Source organism: Taudactylus pleione, unplaced genomic scaffold, assembly GCF_031769625.1.
Source record: "Taudactylus pleione unplaced genomic scaffold, aTauple2 ptg000266l, whole genome shotgun sequence".
NCBI classification, from domain to species: domain Eukaryota; kingdom Metazoa; phylum Chordata; class Amphibia; order Anura; family Myobatrachidae; genus Taudactylus; species Taudactylus pleione.
In genome coordinates, this window is record NW_028284668.1 from 3,892,594 (window position 1) to 3,911,267 (window position 18,674).

Consider the following 18,674-nt stretch of genomic DNA (forward strand, 5'->3'; position numbering starts at 1 on the left):
CAGTGTAGCTGGCTTGAGTCTCGGCTTTTTGAAAAGCCGGTTTGGGTCCTTGGAGTTATGGGTGAGAGGAAGGGCTCCACCCACGGCCACTCCAGGTTTTGGGCCTTTCAGCTTGGTAACAGGCTCATTAGGGCTTCCAGCTGAGAATGGCCAGCATATGCTTAGTTTGTTTAGGACTGAGTGTCTCACCTGGGTGAGCAGACAGGGAGTCTGCTCAGAGACCCTGGGAAACCTAGCTATGAGGACTGTGCTGTGCTTTTGTTGCTGGTGAGGGCATTAGGCCCTGCCAGGTTCATGTAGTTAGGGAATCACTTGTGAAGTTAGAGCCCAGACAGGGCTAGAATTTATGTTTATGTTTTCTTTATGTAAATTCTGACATTGTACAATAAAGACTGGCGCCGACCAGCTTGTACTCGCATCCAGACTGGTGTGCTGTTTCCCCACTGCTGTGTGTGTAAGAAAGGAGTCCTTCTACCCAGGAGAGGGACCCCAACCCGACTGAAGGTCACATATGGTGGAGAATGCAGGCAACTACACACTGAAAGGTGCAGCAAGAACATTTTTTACATTTAAAATTTAAAGGGACAGACACCAGTTTCTCAGTGTGGATAAAAATTGTGTCCTTTGAGGTCTTTAGAGGTGTTGTCGGCAGATGCCGAGAGAAGCCAGGTTTTGCTACAAACCTACACCTAAGGACAGCACGGAGGACTTTGTAAAAGCCTTGCTTCAGGCTACGGCAGCTCAGAAAGAAGCTACCAGGGCTTAATAGGAGATCCTAACTCGCTGGGAGTTCCATGTGGACAAGCCACCACGTTCACAGATGCATGACCTCGTCCACCTGACCTCAAAATGGCTACAGCCCGAGACGCTGACGGGACCGCAGATCGTGGAAAGAGTCGTGATGGACCGGTATCTGCGATCGCTACCTGCATCTCTGCGCAAGTGGGTGAGCCGTGCAGACCCTAAGTCCGTGGACCAGTTGGTCGAGCTGGTGGAGAGGTATATGGCGGCTGAGGAACTGATGAGTATGCCCCACTGAACCCCGATGGCACACCGGCAAACTCCCACAGACACTGGTAAGACTGTTCCAGGGGAGAAGGGTGCTGGGCGGTGGAGTGAACTTAAGACTGAGGGTGTAGAACCTGGAGACAGGCCTGGCAGGCAAGGAAGGTTCTTACCCCATAAGAGACTTGATGATAATATGATACAATGTTTCCGATGTAGTGAATTGTGCCATATTGATGCTAATTGTCCACTCACCTCTGAAGCTATGCAATGTGATAATGCTTATGTCCGTCGCAGAATGTCTTTCTTTGCACAGCCTGTCTGTACTACTGACCGACGGGCTGAGACAGATACGCAAGTGTGTAAGGTGATTGTAGAGGGCAAACAAGTAGTGGCTCTGTTAGGTTCGGGCAGCCTGGTTACGCTTATGAAAGCTGAGTTAGTGAACCCCTTGAAGCGCAGGGGGAAAACTGTTGGTGTGGCCTGTATACATGGTGATACTATGCATTGTTACTGCAGAAGTGAACATAGAGACACAGTGTGGTTCCACTATAGTCTCTGTAGATTTGGTGCCTGGATTGAAGTATGGTGTAATGTTGGGGAGAGAGCTCAGGTGTGAGCTAATGATGTGAGCTAATGAGAAGTCCGAGCAGTCAGGCTGGTGGAGACAGTCTAGTTGGGACTGTAACAGCCAGAGAGCCCAGTGAAGCTGAGCGAGCCATTGGGGGCCAGGAGGAAAGTGTCTGGACCTTGCAGGAGGCAAGGGGGGACCACAAAACTCTCTGACCGTGGGTCATTGAAGCAGTAAAGCTGCGGGCTGAGAAAGCCAGGGCCTATATCTGTGTGTTACAGGGAAGGCCACCAGGATTGTGTTTGTGATGCAGTGGCAGGGGAAGTTGCTTCTGAGTTCGAGAAGTTCCCTGTTTCTAGCGTGATTTTTTTTATGAGATGGGAAGTAACTCATTTGAGAGGATTGCTGATGCAGTGGCAGGGGAAGTTGCTTCTGAGTTCGAGAAGTTCCCTGTTTCTAGCGTGATTTTTTAACCAGAGATTAAAAAGCCAGTAAACTTAGCGCTTTTGGCTCCTGAAGTGACATTAGCAGGAAGTAAAGGAATTTCCTAGCAGTAATAGTGTTTTGTTCTCAGACGTGCCAGGCAAGGCCACAGTCATTGAACATGATATAATCACTGACCCAGGGGATAAGATTAACCTAAAGTTCTGTAGGTTAACGGAAGCCCAAGGAGAATCGGTGTCTAGAGAAGTTAAAAAATGTTGGAACTGGGTGTAATGGATCGAAAGTTGAACAGTGTGTGTCAAAATTCGATGCCTACCCAATGCCAATAGTGGATGAGCTAATTGAAAGGCTAGGAACAGCCAGGTAGTTTGCCACATTAGACTTATCCAAAGAGTATTGGCAAGTGCCGTAGGCTGAGGATGCCAAAGAAAAGACAACTTTCTGACGCCAGAAGGGTTGTTCCAATATAAGATGTTGCCCTTTGGGGTTATGAGGGGCACCAGCGACCTTCCAGAGGATGTTAGACAGAGTTCTAAGATCCCATAGATGGTATGCTGCTGCTTGTTAGGTGTTGTAGTCATTTATAGTACTGTTTGGCAGTCTCATTTGCCCAGGGTGTAAGCAGTGTTGGATTCCATCCGTAGGGCAGGGTTGACAGCTAGCCCAGAGAAATGTTGCCTACGGATGGAGGAAGTAAAGTGTTTTGGTTACACTGTTGGCAGAGGTATAATAAAGCCACACAGGCCAGGAGGCAACTTGGCCAATGCAGACGCGTTGTCACGCGTTCATTGTTTGGGGGCTTCAGTTGTTCCACCCCACAGGTTGAAACAAAGGGGGGGATATGTGATAGGATCACTGGTAAAGGGGTCTGTGGCAGGGACATTTGTCCCAGATTCCTGTCCTATGTGTGTTAAATCCCCAGGGGAAAGTCTGCAGTGTAGCAGGCTTGAGTCTCGGCTTTTTGAAAAGCCGGTTTGGATCCTGGGAGTTATGGGTGAGAGGAAGGGCTCCACCCACGCCCACTCCTGGTTTTGGACCTTTCAGCTTGGTAACAGGCTCATTAGGGCTTCCAGCTGAGAATGGCCAACATATGCTTAGTTTGTTTAGGGCTGAGTGTCTCACCTGGGTGAGCAGACAGGGAGTCTGCTCAGAGACCCTGGGAAACCTAGCTATGAGGACTGTGCTGTGCTTTTGTTGCTGGTGAGAGCATTAGGCCCTGCCAGGTACATGTAGTTAGGGAATCACTTGTGAAGTTAGAGACCAGACAGGGCTAGGATTTATGTTTGTTTTCTTTATGTAAATTCTGACATTGTACAATAAAGACTGGCGCCGACCAGCTTGTTCTCGCATCCAGACTGGTGTGCTGTTTCCCCACTGCTGTGTGTGTAAGAAAGGAGTCCTTCGACCCAGGAGAGGGACCCCAACCCGACTGAAGGTCACTATATATATATGTATATGTGTATATATATATATATATACACAGTATATATACATACATAGTTAATGCATACGTGCATACTTTTGAAAAAGCATTTCAGGGAGATTGTGAAAGGAGCACCTATGAGCGTGGTGGTAAAGTGGACCTACTGCTACATCTGAGAGGCGTGCCATAAATAGATTTACATCCAAATGTAAATGAGCCCCAAAGCAGCTTGTAAGATCTATTTGTTGATGAAAACACTGATACTTTTCAGAAAATGCATGTAGCCATATGGATCATTGTGTCTTATAACAAATGCAGGGAAATTATACTAATGATCCCATTTGAATGTATACAGTGCATCTGGAAAGTATTCACAGTGCTTCACTTTTTCCACATTTTGTAATGTTACAGCGTTATTCCAAAATGGAATAAAATAATTTTTGTCCTAAAAATTGTACACACAATACCCCATAATGACAACGTGTAAACATATTTTTTTTTAGATATTTGCAAATTTAATAAAAAAAAAAACCTAAGAAATCACATGTACATAAGTATTCACAGCCTTTGCCATGAAACTCAAAATTTAGCTCAGGTGTATCCTGTTTCCACTGATCATCCTTGTGATGTTCCTACAGCTAAATTGGAGTCCACGTGACACCTGTGGTAAATTCAGTTGATTGGACATGATTTTGAAAGGCATACATCTGTCTATATAAGGTCCCACACTTGACAGTGCATGTCAGAGCACAAACCAAGCATGAAGTCCAAGGAATTGTCTGTAGACCTCCGAGACAGGATTGTCTCGAGGAATAAATCTGGGGAAGGGTACAGAAAAATATCTGCTGCTTTGAAGGTCCCAATGAGCACTGTGTCCTTGTTCATCTGTAAATGGAAGAAGTTCGGAACCACCAGGACTCTTCCTAGAGTTGGCCGGCCATCTAAACTGAGCGATCGGGGGAGAAAGGCCCTAGTCAGGGAGGTGACCAAGAACCCGATAGTCACTCTTTCAGAGCTACAGCATACCACTGTGGAGAGAGGAGAATCTTCCAGAAGGACAACCATCTGCAGCAATCCACCAATCAGGCCTGCATGGTAGAGTGGCCAGATGGAAGCCACTCCTTAGTAAAGAGCACAAGGCAGCCCATCTGGAGTTTGCCAAAATGCACCTGAAGGACTCTCAGACCATGAGACAAAATTCTCTGGTCTAATGAGACAAAGATTGAACTCTTTGGTGTGAATGCCAGGCGTTATGTTTGGAGGAAACCAGGCACCGCTCATCACCAGGCCAATACCATCCCTATAGTGAAACATGGTGGTGGCAGCATTATGCTGTGGGGATGTTTTTCAGTGGCAGGAACTGGGAGACTAGTCAGGATAGAGAGAAAGATGAATGCAGCAATGTACAGAGACATCCTGGATGAAAACCTGCTCCAGAGCGCTCTTGACCTCAGACTGGGGTGATGGTTCATCTTTCAGCAGGACAACGACCCTAAGCACACAGCCAAGATATCAAAGGAGTGGCTTCAGGACAACTCTGTGAATGTCCTTGAGTAGCCCAGCCAGAGCCCAGATTTGAATCCGATTGAACATCTCTGGAGAGATCTGAAAATGGCTGTGCACCAACGCTTCCCATCCAACCTGATGGAGCTTGAGAGGTACTGCAAAGAGGAATGGGCAAAACTGCACAAAGATAGGTGTGTCAAGCTTGTGACATTATATTCAAAAAGACTTGAGGCTGTAATTGCTGCCAAAGGTGCATCAACAAAGTATTGAGCAAAGGCTGGACATATGATTTCTTAGTTTTTAATTTTACTTAAATTAGCAAAAATCTCAAAAAAAACTTTTTACATGTTGTCATTATGGGGTATTGTGTGTAGAATTTTGAGGATAAAAATGAATTTATTCCATTTTGGAATAAGGCTGTAACATAACAAAATGTAGAAAAAGTGAAGTGCTGTGAATACTTTCCGGATGCAATGCATAGCTCTGTTTTTTTTTCTGTAACAGCTTCATAATGAGGGTTAGATGCAATCGGGGAGATTTTAGACTCTTCAGTCAGCGAGATTGCTACTATTTCAGGGAGTCTCCCTGACAATGAGGAAGAGTTGGCAAGTATGAGTTAATGAGGTACAGGAACTGAGGGCCTGATTCAGGTTGGATCCCAACATTTCGATCGCATGCAGTGGGTACGTGCGAATATATGGTAATCATGCCTATGCACGGAAATTGCAACCGAAAGTAACACTCAGCAAGAGTCAAATTCGGCACCTCTCTCTACATACAGGGTGAGCAGTCCGCAAGTTAGCGGAAGCATCGGTCACCTCGCGAACCATCAAACTCATACGCAGGACATTTGCTAAAATAAGCAGTACTCATGTGCCATTGCTGTTTCCTTGTTATGTGTATGCAATGATAATCTTGTTAATGAGGTTCTAGTTGTTGTATGGTTTATCTTTTATTTTTGGGCCTGTTAATGTTGTATTTTTGTTGTAAATATTGTTATTGTATTTAAGAAACAAACATCTCTCCCTCTCCCTCTCCCCCTCCCTATATAATGTGTGTGTGTGTGTGTGTGTATATATATATATATATATATAGTGACACAGTTAGGTTAGGGGGTCCCTCTCCTGGGTAGAGGAATCCTTCCTTACACACACACACAGCAGCAGGGAAGCAGTACACCAGTCTGGATGCAAGTACAAGATGGTCGGCGCCAGTCTTTATTGTACAATGTCAGAAATAACATAAAGAAAACATAAATCCTAGCCCTGTCGGGGCACTAACTTCACAGGTAGTTCCATCACTACCAGAACCTGGCAGGGCCTAATGCCCTCACCAGCAACAAAAGCACAGCACAACACTTACAGTTAGGTTTTCAAGTGTAGAAAAAGGAGGGGGATTTAACCCCCTATTGTACCTCAGCACACTGAATAATACCTGCAACAATATATGAAGACTATATGGTCATAGAAATTCAGAGATATTAGTTGCATGCATTTGCAAATACATGGGAGGCTGCTGGGCCACGTCACGGCTTCTCTGTTACCAGCAGTCCCTAACACTAAAGGGTTCACGTCCGGGGCGCAGTGCACCCCAAAAAACGTCCAGCCCAGGACCCCCCCAGGGCATCACACGAAAATGTAAAAAGAGTGACAGTGCAGTGTAAAGTATAGCTGTGTGTGATTAATCATTAAGTGTGGAATGAGAGGTTAAAATATATGTGAAAAAATACATGAATAATAAACAAACATAAAAGGTGATGTGAAAAGCAACTATGTGTATTAAGTGGTGATGCCCTGAGGAGGCCCAGCCAGACCAGTCCCAGGGGCCCTACGCCCAAACGCTCACCCCAAATGTAAAATATACCAATTATAAGGCCTCATGATAAAGGCACATATATAATTTTGTCAAATGTAAGGCCTCATGATAAAGGCACATACATAAATGCATCCAAATTGAGAGCCAGCTTACCTGGGAGTCACCCCTGGGAACTCCAACTAGCACTACTAGAACCAGCATGCCCTACTAATGCTGGCTCCTTCATGCAACTCATAACAAACAAAAATGGCAGCTGCTCAATCAATCTAGCAGTACTAATCAGGTGCATGAAAGGGAGGGGGATTTAACCCCCTATTGTACCTCAGCACACTGAATAATACCTGCAACAATATATGAAGACTATATGGTCATAGAAATTCAGAGATATTAGTTGCATGCATTTGCAAATACATGGGAGGCTGCTGGGCCACGTCACGGCTTCTCTGTTACCAGCAGTCCCTAACACTAAGGGGTTCACGTCCGGGGCGCAGTGCACCCCAAAAAACGTCCAGCCCAGGACCCCCCCAGGGCATCACACGAAAATGGAAAAAGAGTGACAGTGCAGTGTAAAGTATAGCTGTGTGTGAGTAATCATTAAGTGTGGAATGAGAGGTTAAAATATATGTGAAAAAATACATGAATAATAAACAAACATAAAAGGTGATGTGAAAAGCAACTATGTGTATTAAGTGGTGATGCCCTGAGGAGGCCCAGCCAGACCAGTCCCAGGGGCCCTACGCCCAAACGCTCACCCCAAATGTAAAATATACCAATTATAAGGCCTCATGATGAAGGCACATATATAATTTTGTCAAATGTAAGGCCTCATGATAAATGCACATACATAAATGCATCCAAATTGAGAGCCAGCTTACCTGGAGTCACCCCTGGGAACTCCAACTAGCACTACTAGAACCAGCATGCCCTACTAATGCTGGCTCCTTCATGCAACTCATAACAAACAAACAAAAATGGCAGCTGCTCAATCAATCTAGCAGTACTAATCAGGTGCATGAAAGGGAGGGGTCAGACTAAGTAGAAAAAGGAGGGGGATTTAACCCCCTATTGTACCTCAGCACACTGAATAATACCTGCAACAATATATGAAGACTATATGGTCATAGAAATTCAGAGATATTAGTTGCATGCATTTGCAAATACATGGGAGGCTGCTGGGCCACGTCACGGCTTCTCTGTTACCAGCAGTCCCTAACACTAAGGGGTTCACGTCCGGGGCGCAGAGCACCCCAAAAAACGTCCAGCCCAGGACCCCCCCAGGGCATCACACGAAAATGGAAAAAGAGTGACAGTGCAGTGTAAAGTATAGCTGTGTGTGAGTAATCATTAAGTGTGGAATGAGAGGTTAAAATATATGTGAAAAAATACATGAATAATAAACAAACATAAAAGGTGATGTGAAAAGCAACTATGTGTATTAAGTGGTGATGCCCTGAGGAGGCCCAGCCAGACCAGTCCCAGGGGCCCTACGCCCAAACGCTCACCCCAAATGTAAAATATACCAATTATAAGGCCTCATGATAAAGGCACATATATAATTTTGTCAAATGTAAGGCCTCATGATAAAGGCACATACATAAATGCATCCAAATTGAGAGCCAGCTTACCTGGGAGTCACCCCTGGGAACTCCAGCTAGCACTACTAGAACCAGCATGCCCTACTAATGCTGGCTCCTTCATGCAACTCATAACAAAAACAAAAATGGCAGCTGCTCAATCAATCTAGCAGTACTAATCAGGTGCATGAAAGGGAGGGGTCAGACTAAGTAGAAAAAGGAGGGGGATTTAACCCCCTATTGTACCTCAGCACACTGAATAATACCTGCAACAATATATGAAGACTATATGGTCATAGAAATTCAGAGATATTAGTTGCATGCATTTGCAAATACATGGGAGGCTGCTGGGCCACGTCACGGCTTCTCTGTTACCAGCAGTCCCTAACACTAAGGGGTTCACGTCCGGGGCGCAGTGCACCCCAAAAAATGTCCAGCCCAGGACCCCCCCAGGGCATCACACGAAAATGTAAAAAGAGTGACAGTGCAGTGTAAAGTATAGCTGTGTGTGATTAATAATTAAGTGTGGAATGAGAGGTTAAAATATATGTGAAAAAATACATGAATAATAAACAAACATAAAAGGTGATGTGAAAAGCAACTATGTGTATTAAGTGGTGATGCCCTGAGGAGGCCCAGCCAGACCAGTCCCAGGGGCCCTACGCCCAAACGCTCACCCCAAATGTAAAATATACCAATTATAAGGCCTCATGATAAAGGCACATATATAATTTTGTCAAATGTAAGGCCTCATGATAAAGGCACATACATAAATGCATCCAAATTGAGAGCCAGCTTACCTGGGAGTCACCCCTGGGAACTCCAACTAGCACTACTAGAACCAGCATGCCCTACTAATGCTGGCTCCTTCATGCAACTCATAACAAACAAAAATGGCAGCTGCTCAATCAATCTAGCAGTACTAATCAGGTGCATGAAAGGGAGGGGGATTTAACCCCCTATTGTACCTCAGCACACTGAATAATACCTGCAACAATATATGAAGACTATATGGTCATAGAAATTCAGAGATATTAGTTGCATGCATTTGCAAATACATGGGAGGCTGCTGGGCCACGTCACGGCTTCTCTGTTACCAGCAGTCCCTAACACTAAGGGGTTCACGTCCGGGGCGCAGTGCACCCCAAAAAACGTCCAGCCCAGGACCCCCCCAGGGCATCACACGAAAATGGAAAAAGAGTGACAGTGCAGTGTAAAGTATAGCTGTGTGTGAGTAATCATTAAGTGTGGAATGAGAGGTTAAAATATATGTGAAAAAATACATGAATAATAAACAAACATAAAAGGTGATGTGAAAAGCAACTATGTGTATTAAGTGGTGATGCCCTGAGGAGGCCCAGCCAGACCAGTCCCAGGGGCCCTACGCCCAAACGCTCACCCCAAATGTAAAATATACCAATTATAAGGCCTCATGATAAAGGCACATATATAATTTTGTCAAATGTAAGGCCTCATGATAAATGCACATATATAAATGCATCCAAATTGAGAGCCAGCTTACCTGGAGTCACCCCTGGGAACTCCAACTAGCACTACTAGAACCAGCATGCCCTACTAATGCTGGCTCCTTCATGCAACTCATAACAAACAAACAAAAATGGCAGCTGCTCAATCAATCTAGCAGTACTAATCAGGTGCATGAAAGGGAGGGGTCAGACTAAGTAGAAAAAGGAGGGGGATTTAACCCCCTATTGTACCTCAGCACACTGAATAATACCTGCAACAATATATGAAGACTATATGGTCATAGAAATTCAGAGATATTAGTTGCATGCATTTGCAAATACATGGGAGGCTGCTGGGCCACGTCACGGCTTCTCTGTTACCAGCAGTCCCTAACACTAAGGGGTTCACGTCCGGGGCGCAGAGCACCCCAAAAAACATCCAGCCCAGGACCCCCCCAGGGCATCACACGAAAATGGAAAAAGAGTGACAGTGCAGTGTAAAGTATAGCTGTGTGTGAGTAATCATTAAGTGTGGAATGAGAGGTTAAAATATATGTGAAAAAATACATGAATAATAAACAAACATAAAAGGTGATGTGAAAAGCAACTATGTGTATTAAGTGGTGATGCCCTGAGGAGGCCCAGCCAGACCAGTCCCAGGGGCCCTACGCCCAAACGCTCACCCCAAATGTAAAATATACCAATTATAAGGCCTCATGATAAAGGCACATATATAATTTTGTCAAATGTAAGGCCTCATGATAAAGGCACATACATAAATGCATCCAAATTGAGAGCCAGCTTACCTGGGAGTCACCCCTGGGAACTCCAGCTAGCACTACTAGAACCAGCATGCCCTACTAATGCTGGCTCCTTCATGCAACTCATAACAAAAACAAAAATGGCAGCTGCTCAATCAATCTAGCAGTACTAATCAGGTGCATGAAAGGGAGGGGTCAGACTAAGTAGAAAAAGGAGGGGGATTTAAACCCCTATTGTACCTCAGCACACTGAATAATACCTGCAACAATATATGAAGACTATATGGTCATAGAAATTCAGAGATATTAGTTGCATGCATTTGCAAATACATGGGAGGCTGCTGGGCCACGTCACGGCTTCTCTGTTACCAGCAGTCCCTAACACTAAGGGGTTCACGTCCGGGGCGCAGAGCACCCCAAAAAACGTCCAGCCCAGGACCCCCCCAGGGCATCACACGAAAATGGAAAAAGAGTGACAGTGCAGTGTAAAGTATAGCTGTGTGTGAGTAATCATTAAGTGTGGAATGAGAGGTTAAAATATATGTGAAAAAATACATGAATAATAAACAAACATAAAAGGTGATGTGAAAAGCAACTATGTGTATTAAGTGGTGATGCCCTGAGGAGGCCCAGCCAGACCAGTCCCAGGGGCCCTACGCCCAAACGCTCACCCCAAATGTAAAATATACCAATTATAAGGCCTCATGATAAAGGCACATATATAATTTTGTCAAATGTAAGGCCTCATGATAAAGGCACATACATAAATGCATCCAAATTGAGAGCCAGCTTACCTGGGAGTCACCCCTGGGAACTCCAACTAGCACTACTAGAACCAGCATGCCCTACTAATGCTGGCTCCTTCATGCAACTCATAACAAAAACAAAAATGGCAGCTGCTCAATCAATCTAGCAGTACTAATCAGGTGCATGAAAGGGAGGGGTCAGACTAAGTAGAAAAAGGAGGGGGATTTAACCCCCTATTGTACCTCAGCACACTGAATAATACCTGCAACAATATATGAAGACTATATGGTCATAGAAATTCAGAGATATTAGTTGCATGCATTTGCAAATACATGGGAGGCTGCTGGGCCACGTCACGGCTTCTCTGTTACCAGCAGTCCCTAACACTAAGGGGTTCACGTCCGGGGCGCAGTGCACCCCAAAAAACATCCAGCCCAGGACCCCCCCCAGGGCATCACACGAAAATGGAAAAAGAGTGACAGTGCAGTGTAAAGTATAGCTGTGTGTGAGTAATCATTAAGTGTGGAATGAGAGGTTAAAATATATGTGAAAAAATACATGAATAATAAATAAACATAAAAGGTGATGTGAAAAGCAACTATGTGTATTAAGTGGTGATGCCCTGAGGAGGCCCAGCCAGACCAGTCCCAGGGGCCCTACGCCCAAACGCTCACCCCAAATGTAAAATATACCAATTATAAGGCCTCATGATAAAGGCACATATATAATTTTGTCAAATGTAAGGCCTCATGATAAATGCACATACATAAATGCATCCAAATTGAGAGCCAGCTTACCTGGAGTCACCCCTGGGAACTCCAACTAGCACTACTAGAACCAGCATGCCCTACTAATGCTGGCTCCTTCATGCAACTCATAACAAACAAACAAAAATGGCAGCTGCTCAATCAATCTAGCAGTACTAATCAGGTGCATGAAAGGGAGGGGTCAGACTAAGTAGAAAAAGGAGGGGGATTTAAACCCCTATTGTACCTCAGCACACTGAATAATACCTGCAACAATATATGAAGACTATATGGTCATAGAAATTCAGAGATATTAGTTGCATGCATTTGCAAATACATGGGAGGCTGCTGGGCCACGTCACGGCTTCTCTGTTACCAGCAGTCCCTAACACTAAGGGGTTCACGTCCGGGGCGCAGAGCACCCCAAAAAACGTCCAGCCCAGGACCCCCCCAGGGCATCACACGAAAATGGAAAAAGAGTGACAGTGCAGTGTAAAGTATAGCTGTGTGTGAGTAATCATTAAGTGTGGAATGAGAGGTTAAAATATATGTGAAAAAATACATGAATAATAAACAAACATAAAAGGTGATGTGAAAAGCAACTATGTGTATTAAGTGGTGATGCCCTGAGGAGGCCCAGCCAGACCAGTCCCAGGGGCCCTACGCCCAAACGCTCACCCCAAATGTAAAATATACCAATTATAAGGCCTCATGATAAAGGCACATATATAATTTTGTCAAATGTAAGGCCTCATGATAAAGGCACATACATAAATGCATCCAAATTGAGAGCCAGCTTACCTGGGAGTCACCCCTGGGAACTCCAACTAGCACTACTAGAACCAGCATGCCTTACTAATGCTGGCTCCTTCATGCAACTCATAACAAACAAACAAAAATGGCAGCTGCCTAATCAATCTAGCACTACTAATCAGGTGCATGAAAGGGAGGGGTCAGACTAAGTAGAAAAAGGAGGGGGATTTAACCCCCTATTGTACCTCAGCACACTGAATAATACCTGCAACAATATATGAAGACTATATGGTCATAGAAATTCAGAGATATTAGTTGCATGCATTTGCAAATACATGGGAGGCTGCTGGGCCACATCACGGCTTCTCTGTTACCAGCAGTCCCTAACACTAAGGGGTTCACGTCCGGGGCGCAGTGCACCCCAAAAAACGTCCAGCCCAGGAACCCCCCAGGGCATCACACGAAAATGGAAAAAGAGTGACAGTGCAGTGTAAAGTATAGCTGTGTGTGAGTAATCATTAAGAGTGGAATGAGAGGTTAAAATATATGTGAAAAAATACATGAATAATAAACAAACATAAAAGGTGATGTGAAAAGCAACTATGTGTATTAAGTGGTGATGCCCTGAGGAGGCCCAGCCAGACCAGTCTCAGGGGCCCTACGCCCAAATGCTCACCCCAAATGTAAAATATACCAATTATAAGGCCTCATGATAAAGGCACATATATAATTTTGTCAAATGTAAGGCCTCATGATAAAGGCACATACATAAATGCATCCAAATTAAGAGCCAGCTTACCTGGGAGTCACCCCTGGGAACTCCAACTAGCACTACTAGAACCAGCATGCCCTACTAATGCTGGCTCCTTCATGCAACTCATAACAAACAAAAATGGCAGCTGCTCAATCAATCTAGCAGTACTAATCAGGTGCATGAAAGGGAGGGGTCAGACTAAGTAGAAAAAGGAGGGGGATTTAACCCCCTATTGTACCTCAGCACACTGAATAATACCTGCAACAATATATGAAGACTATATGGTCATAGAAATTCAGAGATATTAGTTGCATGCATTTGCAAATACATGGGAGGCTGCTGGGCCACGTCACGGCTTCTCTGTTACCAGCAGTCCCTAACACTAAGGGGTTCACGTCCGGGGCGCAGTGCACCCCAAAAAATGTCCAGCCCAGGACCCCCCCAGGGCATCCCACGAAAATGGAAAAAGAGTGACAGTACAGTGTAAAGTATAGCTGTGTGTGAGTAATCATTAAGTGTGGAATGAGAGGTTAAAATATATGTGAAAAAATTCATGAATAATAAACAAACATAAAAGGTGATGTGAAAAGCAACTATGTGTATTAAGTGGTGATGCCCTGAGGAGGCCCAGCCAGACCAGTCCCAGGGGCCCTACGCCCAAACGCTCACCCCAAATGTAAAATATACCAATTATAAGGCCTCATGATAAAGGCACATATATAATTTTGTCAAATGTAAGGCCTCATGATAAAGGCACATACATAAATGCATCCAAATTGAGAGCCAGCTTACCTGGGAGTCACCCCTGGGAACTCCAACTAGCACTACTAGAACCAGCATGCCCTACTAATGCTGGCTCCTTCATGCAACTCATAACAAACAAACAAAAATGGCAGCTGCTCAATCAATCTAGCAGTACTAATCAGGTGCATGAAAGGGAGGGGTCAGACTAAGTAGAAAAAGGAGGGGGATTTAACCCCCTATTGTACCTCAGCACACTGAATAATACCTGCAACAATATATGAAGACTATATGGTCATAGAAATTCAGAGATATTAGTTGCATGCATTTGCAAATACATGGGAGGCTGCTGGGCCACGTCACGGCTTCTCTGTTACCAGCAGTCCCTAACACTAAGGGGTTCACGTCCGGGGCGCAGTGCACCCCAAAAAACGTCCAGCCCAGGACCCCCCCAGGGCATCCCACGAAAATGGAAAAAGAGTGACAGTGCAGTGTAAAGTATAGCTGTGTGTGAGTAATCATTAAGTGTGGAATGAGAGGTTAAAATATATGTGAAAAAATTCATGAATAATAAACAAACATAAAAGGTGATGTGAAAAGCAACTATGTGTATTAAGTGGTGATGCCCTGAGGAGGCCCAGCCAGACCAGTCCCAGGGGCCCTACGCCCAAACGCTCACCCCAAATATAAAACATACCAATTATAAGGCCTCATGATAAAGGCACATATATAATTTTGTCAAATGTAAGGCCTCATGATAAAGGCACATACATAAATGCATCCAAATTGAGAGCCAGCTTACCTGGGAGTCACCCCTGGGAACTCCAACTAGCACTACTAGAACCAGCATGCCCTACTAATGCTGGCTCCTTCATGCAACTCATAACAAACAAACAAAAATGGCAGCTGCTCAATCAATCTAGCAGTACTAATCAGGTGCATGAAAGGGAGGGGTCAGACTAAGTAGAAAAAGGAGGGGGATTTAACCCCCTATTGTACCTCAGCACACTGAATAATACCTGCAACAATATATGAAGACTATATGGTCATAGAAATTCAGAGATATTAGTTGCATGCATTTGCAAATACATGGGAGGCTGCTGGGCCACGTCACGGCTTCTCTGTTACCAGCAGTCCCTAACACTAAGGGGTTCACGTCCGGGGCGCAGTGCACCCCAAAAAACGTCCAGCCCAGGACCCCCCCAGGGCATCCCACGAAAATGGAAAAAGAGTGACAGTGCAGTGTAAAGTATAGCTGTGTGTGAGTAATCATTAAGTGTGGAATGAGAGGTTAAAATATATGTGAAAAAATACATGAATAATAAACAAACATAAAAGGTGATGTGAAAAGCAACTATGTGTATTAAGTGGTGATGCCCTGAGGAGGCCCAGCCAGACCAGTCCCAGGGGCCCTACGCCCAAACGCTCACCCCAAATGTAAAATATACCAATTATAAGGCCTCATGATAAAGGCACATATATAATTTTGTCAAATGTAAGGCCTCATGATAAATGCACATACATAAATGCTTCCAAATTGAGAGCCAGCTTACCTGGGAGTCACCCCTAGGATCTCCAACTAGCACTACTAGAACCAGCATGCCCTACTAATGCTTGCTCCTTCATGCAACTCATAACAAACAATCAAAAATGGCAGCTGCTCAATCAATCTAGCAGTACTAATCAGGTGCATGAAAGGGAGGGGTCAGACTAAGTAGAAAAAGGAGGGGGATTTAACCCCCTATTGTACCTCAGCACACTGAATAATACCTGCAACAATATATGAAGACTATATGGTCATAGAAATTCAGAGATATTAGTTGCATGCATTTGCAATTACATGGGAGGCTGCTTGGCCACGTCACGGCTTCTCTGTTACCAGCAGTCCCTAACACTAAAGGGTTCATGTCCGGGGCACAGTGCACCCCAAAAAATGTCCAGCCCAGGACCCCCCCAGGGCATCAAACGAAAATGGAAAAAGAGTGACAGTGCAGTGTAAAGTATAGCTATGTGTGAGTAATCATTAAGTGTGGAATGAGAGGTTAAAATATATGTGAAAAAATACATGAATAATAAACAAACATAAAAGGTGATGTGAAAAGCAACTATGTGTATTAAGTGGTGATGCCCTGAGAAGACCCAGCCAGACCAGTCCCAGGGGCCCTACGCCCAAACGCTCACCCCAAATGTAAAATATACCAATTATAAGGCCTCATGATAAAGGCACATATATAATTTTGTCAAATGTAAGGCCTCATGATAAAGGCACATACATAAATGCATCCAAATTGAGAGCCAGCTTACCTGGGAGTCACCCCTGGGAACTCCAACTAGCACTACTAGAACCAGCATGCCCTACTAATGCTGGCTCCTTCATGCAACTCATAACAAAAACAAAAATGGCAGCTGCTCAATCAATCTAGCAGTACTAATCAGGTGCATGAAAGGGAGGGGTCAGACTAAGTAGAAAAAGGAGGGGGATTTAAACCCCTATTGTACCTCAGCACACTGAATAATACCTGCAACAATATATGAAGACTATATGGTCATAGAAATTCAGAGATATTAGTTGCATGCATTTGCAAATACATGGGAGGCTGCTGGGCCACGTCACGGCTTCTCTGTTACCAGCAGTCCCTAACACTAAGGGGTTCACGTCCGGGGCGCAGAGCACCCCAAAAAACGTCCAGCCCAGGACCCCCCCAGGGCATCACACGAAAATGGAAAAAGAGTGACAGTGCAGTGTAAAGTATAGCTGTGTGTGAGTAATCATTAAGTGTGGAATGAGAGGTTAAAATATATGTGAAAAAATACATGAATAATAAACAAACATAAAAGGTGATGTGAAAAGCAACTATGTGTATTAAGTGGTGATGCCCTGAGGAGGCCCAGCCAGACCAGTCCCAGGGGCCCTACGCCCAAACGCTCACCCCAAATGTAAAATATACCAATTATAAGGCCTCATGATAAAGGCACATATATAATTTTGTCAAATGTAAGGCCTCATGATAAAGGCACATACATAAATGCATCCAAATTGAGAGCCAGCTTACCTGGGAGTCACCCCTGGGAACTCCAACTAGCACTACTAGAACCAGCATGCCCTACTAATGCTGGCTCCTTCATGCAACTCATAACAAAAACAAAAATGGCAGCTGCTCAATCAATCTAGCAGTACTAATCAGGTGCATGAAAGGGAGGGGTCAGACTAAGTAGAAAAAGGAGGGGGATTTAACCCCCTATTGTACCTCAGCACACTGAATAATACCTGCAACAATATATGAAGACTATATGGTCATAGAAATTCAGAGATATTAGTTGCATGCATTTGCAAATACATGGGAGGCTGCTGGGCCACGTCACGGCTTCTCTGTTACCAGCAGTCCCTAACACTAAGGGGTTCACGTCCGGGGCGCAGTGCACCCCAAAAAACATCCAGCCCAGGACCCCCCCCAGGGCATCACACGAAAATGGAAAAAGAGTGACAGTGCAGTGTAAAGTATAGCTGTGTGTGAGTAATCATTAAGTGTGGAATGAGAGGTTAAAATATATGTGAAAAAATACATGAATAATAAATAAACATAAAAGGTGATGTGAAAAGCAACTATGTGTATTAAGTGGTGATGCCCTGAGGAGGCCCAGCCAGACCAGTCCCAGGGGCCCTACGCCCAAACGCTCACCCCAAATGTAAAATATACCAATTATAAGGCCTCATGATAAAGGCACATATATAATTTTGTCAAATGTAAGGCCTCATGATAAATGCACATACATAAATGCATCCAAATTGAGAGCCAGCTTACCTGGAGTCACCCCTGGGAACTCCAACTAGCACTACTAGAACCAGCATGCCCTACTAATGCTGGCTCCTTCATGCAACTCATAACAAACAAACAAAAATGGCAGCTGCTCAATCAATCTAGCAGTACTAATCAGGTGCATGAAAGGGAGGGGTCAGACTAAGTAGAAAAAGGAGGGGGATTTAAACCCCTATTGTACCTCAGCACACTGAATAATACCTGCAACAATATATGAAGACTATATGGTCATAGAAATTCAGAGATATTAGTTGCATGCATTTGCAAATACATGGGAGGCTGCTGGGCCACGTCACGGCTTCTCTGTTACCAGCAGTCCCTAACACTAAGGGGTTCACGTCCGGGGCGCAGAGCACCCCAAAAAACGTCCAGCCCAGGACCCCCCCAGGGCATCACACGAAAATGGAAAAAGAGTGACAGTGCAGTGTAAAGTATAGCTGTGTGTGAGTAATCATTAAGTGTGGAATGAGAGGTTAAAATATATGTGAAAAAATACATGAATAATAAACAAACATAAAAGGTGATGTGAAAAGCAACTATGTGTATTAAG